At 44.6% G+C, this 7,052-nt stretch overlaps 1 protein-coding gene across 1 annotated transcript in view; it reads right to left on the bottom strand.

The window, feature by feature from the left end:
* LOC135388262 (plexin-B-like) overlaps positions 1-7,052 on the bottom strand; it is a 394,287-nt gene that overhangs the window by 120,301 nt on the left and 266,934 nt on the right. The gene's annotated exons all lie outside the window — the stretch shown is intronic.

Raw genomic sequence — 7,052 nt, 5'->3', positions numbered from 1 at the left:
ACATAACGTAGAAGTGTTGGGACGCCTTGGGACTTCTGAGTGCTTAGAGCTGATCCAGTAGTATAAATAAGGAAAGGTTTGCCAAGCATTGTTTGAACACCGGAGAGGTCTCGGTACGTCACTCTGTGTTTTTTGTGTCCTTAGAAGCGGGTTCAGCGCTTCTGAGGTATAGGTATACGCAGGAAGGGAGGTTTTAAAGTGCTTTGTAGAGAAATGTTGTTCTCGATTCTTTTGTGTCCGTGTGGAGCGCACTTCACCCAATCAATCAAATACATTTAGCGATTGGCTGCGTGGAAATGCCAAGGGGTTTTCCTTTGTGATGGCGCTCGTCTTTTGTTGTTCTATCGGAACGATACGCCTGCCTGTTAGTCCCCAGTTCTTTGCGATTCGCCATGTTGAAACGCTTCAGCTCTTGAGAACGGGAGCGTACGCCTTTTTCTGACACTTACGTAGTCGTGCTAATTGTCAGAAGAAAAAAAATTGTACGCTTTGCGCTTTCCACACAGTAAGACTTTTTGCACCCTTTAGAGTGTAAAATGGGTGTAATTTGCGGATAACACCTCTTTTTTTTTTCAGTTACGCCCTTCGCTACACCCTCGTGGAACTACGAGGGTGTCTTATGTGTGTCCATTAGAAAGACACCCAAAGAACACCCTAAAAGCACCTTATGAAAGCACTGACTACTGGTGTCTGAATTCCCACGATGCACCAGTGCACCGGTGCTGTCCTTTTTACGCCCTATATCTCTTCGCACCAATTCGCCGGCAGCACCTAAGTGCGTACCCTACAATCAGTAGCACTCATGCCGCTCTCGGGAGCTCAGTCCGTAACGTGTTGGCTTGCTGCTCTCAAGATCGTGGGTTCAATCCCGGCCGAGAGTACTTGGAGGAGGTAAACATCTCCTCCACCACTGTGTGTCGGAAGTTGCCTATACGCACGTCAAGAAGCGCAGGTGGTCGAATATAGCGTGTAAATCCGCTGCAACTGTTTTTAGTAGCACCCATACTGATAGGGAGTTTTTCTTATATAAAACATTTTTTGAAAGCGTGTCCACCTGAACACCCTTTTGAGGGGTGTTCTGAAACACCCCCCCCCCCAAAGGTATTCGTCATGGGGAAGTTTAAAAACACCCCTAAGGGTGTAAAAAGTTATACTGTGCTGCAGAAATCAGCAGTGATGGTAGCTGTAGGATTCTGCGCAGTGCTTCCATTTCAGCGTGTCATCTGGTGAAGCCGGTAGCGTCACAACCATCATCCTTCTCCTGTCCTTGAGGTTGCGTCTCCATCCTTCTTCCTTCCTCAGAGTCTCTTGCCCTTGCAGTCATATTCCTTCGCCATCTTCTCCTTTCAGGTCTTCTTCCCTGGTGGACAAGACGCTGTTTCGCTCTTCGTATAATATCTGCATTTCGAAGGATATATAACTTCGAAACGAAAGCTTCGACAAAGAAAACAGAAACGAAGTCGGAGATGAATCTAGAAGACGAACAAGAAAAAAATCGTCGACGTGGATTCCACAGGAGCGACATCTAGCGGTATGATGGGACAACCTTATCGAATGCGATTCGCTTTCCGTGGGATATAACCCCTTCTTTTTCCGCGTCATCTTTTTTCTTTCCGTCGTTCCTTTTCCTCGTTGGAATCTTAGCCAAGGCCACAAGATATACGAGGGTTTTTTGGAACGTCGAAATATCATTCGTGACGTCCTGTATAATGCATGACACATTCTCAATCGTTCACATTGTCAAAATGGATCCGTCATTCGATGAAACCCGTTTTATACTTTTCCCCCTTCGCGTCTTTGTCGTGTCCCCATTTTCCCTCTATTCTTCCCCCGTGTGGTATGATATCGTTTCATAAACGACATCCTTTTTTTCTTCAGTTGTCCGTAAACAAGAATTTCGCCAGATGATGATAGGATGTCAGTCACACTTTGGGCATTTATTGGGGATTATTTTATGAACAATGCTATTGTTTTCGCTGTTGTGGTTTTATTTTGTTTCTTGTGTGTGTGTGTGTGTGTGTGTGTTTTCTTCGGGAAATTGTTGTTTCCTGGGAGAATAAATGGGATTTTCGGCTTTCGCTAGGTCTGTGTACAGGACAGAACAGTGTGATATCAGATGAAATTGAGTGTGATCACGGGTGTATCTTGAGTTTCTTTTTAAGTTGATTTATTCATTCTTGTTATAGCATCAGCAGCTCTGTGTCATAATACGTGTTTAGAAATAACGTTCCTCTGGAGTTCGATATGACGAGTGAATGGCATGAAATGGGACGGTACGTATAAATTTCTTATGGCATCAATATATCTCGCATCGTTGCTTTTGTAACTTATGCGACATGCAGTTGTCCATTCGTTGCTGAGTCGAAATAATACGCGACAAATTGGAAAACAGCGTGAACAATTTACGAGCAAAGAAGGCAAAAGAAAAAAAAAATATTTGTCACGTCGAAAGGTCTCATGGCACGCACACCGCAGCTGGTATGGCAACTTGAGAAGAAAAGTAAAAACAAGTATATCGATGCAATCAATGTACCATATGTTGCAGGGTGCTCACACGTATTTCCTTCGTACTCTACCGGGCGTTTCAGTAGCCACGACAAGAAAAATTACAAATAAACGCGCACTACGAAAAAAAATAGAAATTTCCCATGCCAATGTAACATTTCTTTTTTTCTTTTCTTTTTTTTCCAAGCAACAGAATGCGCACCACAAGATACATTTCTTACGTGAATGAAAAGAAGTGAAAAGAAGTTGGGAAAACAGGTGTTTCGAGACATACAAATTTTCTGCAGCTCTTCCCGAAACTGCACAATATCTTAGCCCCATATTGGCCCAATATTGCCAATACCCGCCCAATATTGGTCAAATATTGGACCAGTATTGCCGATATTGGGCCAATATATTGTGCTGCTTGGGTCGTTCCCCCATCAAGCAGCGTCAAGGAGCGTGTGATCCTGCCCCCTTCAATTTCCTTTTCGATGCTCCCACTGATACCTGCAGCAAGGCTTCAGCATTATAATTATCTGAAACAGGAGTGAGAAGGATACAGGAAGGGCCGGGCTACGGTTTCGTTCGGACGCACCTTGCATTAACTTGACGAAGAACTGCGCGCGGCCGGCAATTTTTACGTTTTCAGACGACGGTTTTCGCATTTTTTTTTCAGATACTACCATTGTGGTACAGAGTGCACATATTGTAACGGAATAGGTAAATCGGACATGTACATTATGCTTCCGAATAAAGCAAAAACAAAAAGAAAACTTCACGTCGATTTCAGAAATTTCGGAGTCCAATTCAAGAAACCAAATTATTTCAATTAAAATTCAATAAATTGCTCGTAGTATGTGGTGAAAGGTCCCTACACATAAATGTCTTGATCTCTAATTTTTCCGCAGCTCGCTTTTTAACTGATTTTTTAACGTAGTTACTGAAACACCCTGTATACACAAAATACCATTGTCCAAATGTAGATGGGTAGAAATACCATTGTCCAAATGGTGTCTTAGCTATAATGCAATCAGTATGAACAAATTACTCCATGGATGCAGTCTTCTGTTCCACTTAATGTACGCGAAAATCAACAAAGTACACAAGTACGCCAACTAGTACATAAGATATATGCTACATAAAACCCCGAACCTTCCAGCTATACAGAAACCCGAGCACAAATGGATTCCTTAATGAAACTACGACACGTCCCTTGCGAAAAAAAAAAGAAAGAAAGAAAAAGAGAACCATTCTGGGATCCTGAACGTCCACTTCAAACATGGTGAATCAAGTAGCTGGAGTGATAAAAAGAACACGCATAACTCAGGTCGTGTGATTCCCCGCCAGAGGGCAGCACCACGTAATTAGTGAAGCGTCTAATGACCGACATTGAGGAGGAAGAGGGTGGCTAATCTCGTGAGTAGGGGAAGCGCTGTTCGTTACAGGGATACTTAAGTTAATGATCTATGAGCGAATATGATTATACTGCAAGAAACATGGCGGCGGTGGCGCAGTTTCTGCTTCGATATGTGGACAGCGTTCGGTAATGCACTCCTTTTCCCTCAAAATGAAGTGGCGGTATGCGTTATAAGAAGCAATTAGTTGCGCACACATTGATTAGAGTGAAAATGTGTTCTAGTAGTATTTGCCGTGATAGTCGGAAAGTCTATAGGACCTTTATATTCCTCTCATATGTCGATATAGGGCCGCGCAGTGTTTGGTTTCCTTCATTGTCGATAACCTTATTGCTTGGGATGCACGTTTCATCAGTGTTGGTGATACGCTGGTGCGATAGGTCATGTCCAGTGCGATGCACGGGTACGTAGTCTTTTTTTAAATGATGTTTAATGGATATCGGGCAAACGACGAGCCACAGTGCAGGCGTCTTTCGAATATGCATTTTGTAATACATGTAGAACTTAAGAAAATGACTAGTTCATTGATAGAGCATGACAAAAATTAACAAGCCGAGGCTAGCATACGCAAACATACAGTTTATGTTCAATATTTTAGAATGCTTTACCGTTTCATCTGTGCTAATGCGGAACAAACTTTCCACCACTCGTACCGAACGTCATACCACCATCATCCCCCAGGAACGTCACTCTCCCTCACCCCGTTTTCCTATTTCCCTCTCAAACGCGCACACAAGCCCCTATCAACAGCATATACGGGAGCGGATGACTCAGTCGACGCTGCTAACCCAAAACCACTCACCTCAAAAACCGCCATGTACGAAAACGATGACACAACCCCCACCACATCCCTTCATCTATCCTCTACCCTTCAGCACAAAGTCAGTCAGTTATCCTTCAAATTATTTTCGGCTTAGACCCCCTTTTCCCTTTCTTCCCCTGTATCTCCCACAGCATCAACCGCTTTCAAAGATAGAGGGTATAATATAGAAGCATCAGACCCAAAACCGCTGCTTGTTCAACGACATGGAAGAGACAAAAGTGTCGGGAAGGGGAAACTTCTTCCCTTCCTCTATCCCGTACTTCCCTTTGCCATCCCTGATCTCTTGCGTGTGGCGCTGCCATAACACCGAAAGTCCAATATTAGGGAAGGAAGGACTGGAGTTGGGCTTAAGCCTCTACATAAGTTGGACGCCGACTTGAAACAAAAGGGTTACTGAGGGTCCAGGGGGGAGATACGGGAAGCTCCGGTTTCGCAGGATTAATCTTCGCATCTTAGGCGATGTGTACTTGACAGTGAGGATTGCTACCGCAGAGTCCGAAATTGTCTTCAGCGACAAGGAAGGGGCAAATACAGGCCAAGCCAGTTTATGGACTGGTGCTTCGGAAGGGCTATTGTAGGATGAGGAGAGCCTTTGCATTAGGCGCAGAAGCAGGATTTTGGGCAGATGCCCAGATAATAGAACAAACTGTATCTTACTATATAATTAACAGGAATTGTATTAGGAAGCCAATTCCGGAGATAATACCGTGTTTCTTATTATAGATGGCTATTAGAGGGCATTTAAAGCGATATCCAGTCGCATTGTTTTTGGTACGTACATATACTCAATGTACATTTTGGCATTTGCCTGCTGGACGAACTCTACGTCGTTGCCCCGATACCTCAGCGTGGGTGTCGTGCCAGCTCGTCGAACGGTATTAACCAGAGTTCGAGGTAACTCGTTACTGTAACTAAGTTCCTGTTTTTGGTAATTTTTAACTTAACTCGGTACTTTTGCGCCATGGTAACTTTCAGAGGAACTCGTTTCCTTTTCGGGTAGTGCGCTACAACAGCTGCAAGAGACGGCTACGGAGAAAAGTACAGGAAGGTCACTTCGGATTGGCGGACACGAACCATGCGACAGTACCACGAGACAGCACGCTCTATGTGACCTTTTGACTGTAACCCTCAAAAGCCACAGACGTGCCCAGTACTGGCGAAGGCCCAATAAAGCCGGAACAATGTTTCACCCTGTTAGTAAAGAAACGGAATTAAGATGAAGGTCTTGCTAACTGTAAAAAAACTTGTCCTCAGTTAATCTTGCCCACCTGAGGGATCTTTAACGTTTTCTGAAATCCCAGCACACAGCCCTAGTATACTTAAAGGTACAATAAAGCAGTCGAGGTCGAATCTATGCAATCAGCATGACGTGAGAGTGCTAGACTCAAAGGTTCAGCACAGCAAGTAATATGCGCAGGAGTTTACTCTAATTGGTAAATGAAAACGGAGTCAAGGATGTCGGGGCGACGCCTGGTGGGAAGAAGTCCTCAATTTGTCAAGCAACCCTGTAAACAAGGAGACCGATAAACAGATGGCTTTCCCGTTGGGATTTGCAAATACTACCTTTTGAGAAAATTTAATTTGTGTGAAATAAAATAAACAAAAGCCGAATCTTGCACTCAGTAGCTAAACGTCTATACCTGGGCCTTTTTTCAGCACCGTGGCGCCGCTATCTTACGTCGCTTTGTTTGGCCCAGAGTCGTGCGCATGAGACATTTTCGCCGCCGTACTTGGCGTAGTTGGCGTTTCGTCGGTCTGCTTCGCCACAGTGTTGCCAGTAGATTTAAATTTGCATTTTTTTTTTCTGGAGCTATAACGTCTATGTGAGAAAATTTTGCGGCATTTTTCTCCTGAGGACGTACACAATTCAGGGCACACAAAACATGAGGTTGCACATAAAGCAGTCCGTGGGGAGCCAAGAAGCACAATAGTTTTGCTGTGCGGCCAGGTCTTATGTCAGGTCGGTGACGCGAATTTAGATAGCATGTGATGAATTTAGGAAAACGAACACGTCAAGTTTAGCGGAATGAAGCAGCCAACGGAAGGCAACGCCTTCCATGACCAACGGATGGCAGCTCCCGTGTGGTCACGCTTTTTTGAGCGAGTCCGACCCCCCTGGTGCGAAGGTAGCGGGACGCCGGAAACGGCGGCATTTGCGGATGTGCTCCTCTAACTTTCCGATATGACACGGAGTGGCGCCACCTCTGGTCTGGGCTAGATGCGCATCCATGTAAACGGCAGCGTATCGTCTTCTCTCCTGTTTCGACTCAACACGGCTACAACCTTGCTTGAGGACGTGATATAGGACGTGATATTAGGACGTGAGC

The sequence above is a fragment of the Ornithodoros turicata genome, chromosome 3 (genome assembly GCF_037126465.1).
Source record: "Ornithodoros turicata isolate Travis chromosome 3, ASM3712646v1, whole genome shotgun sequence".
NCBI classification, from domain to species: Eukaryota; Metazoa; Arthropoda; class Arachnida; order Ixodida; family Argasidae; genus Ornithodoros; species Ornithodoros turicata.
Note: the sequence above shows the minus strand (reverse complement) of the source record. Positions and strands in the feature narration are given on the sequence as shown.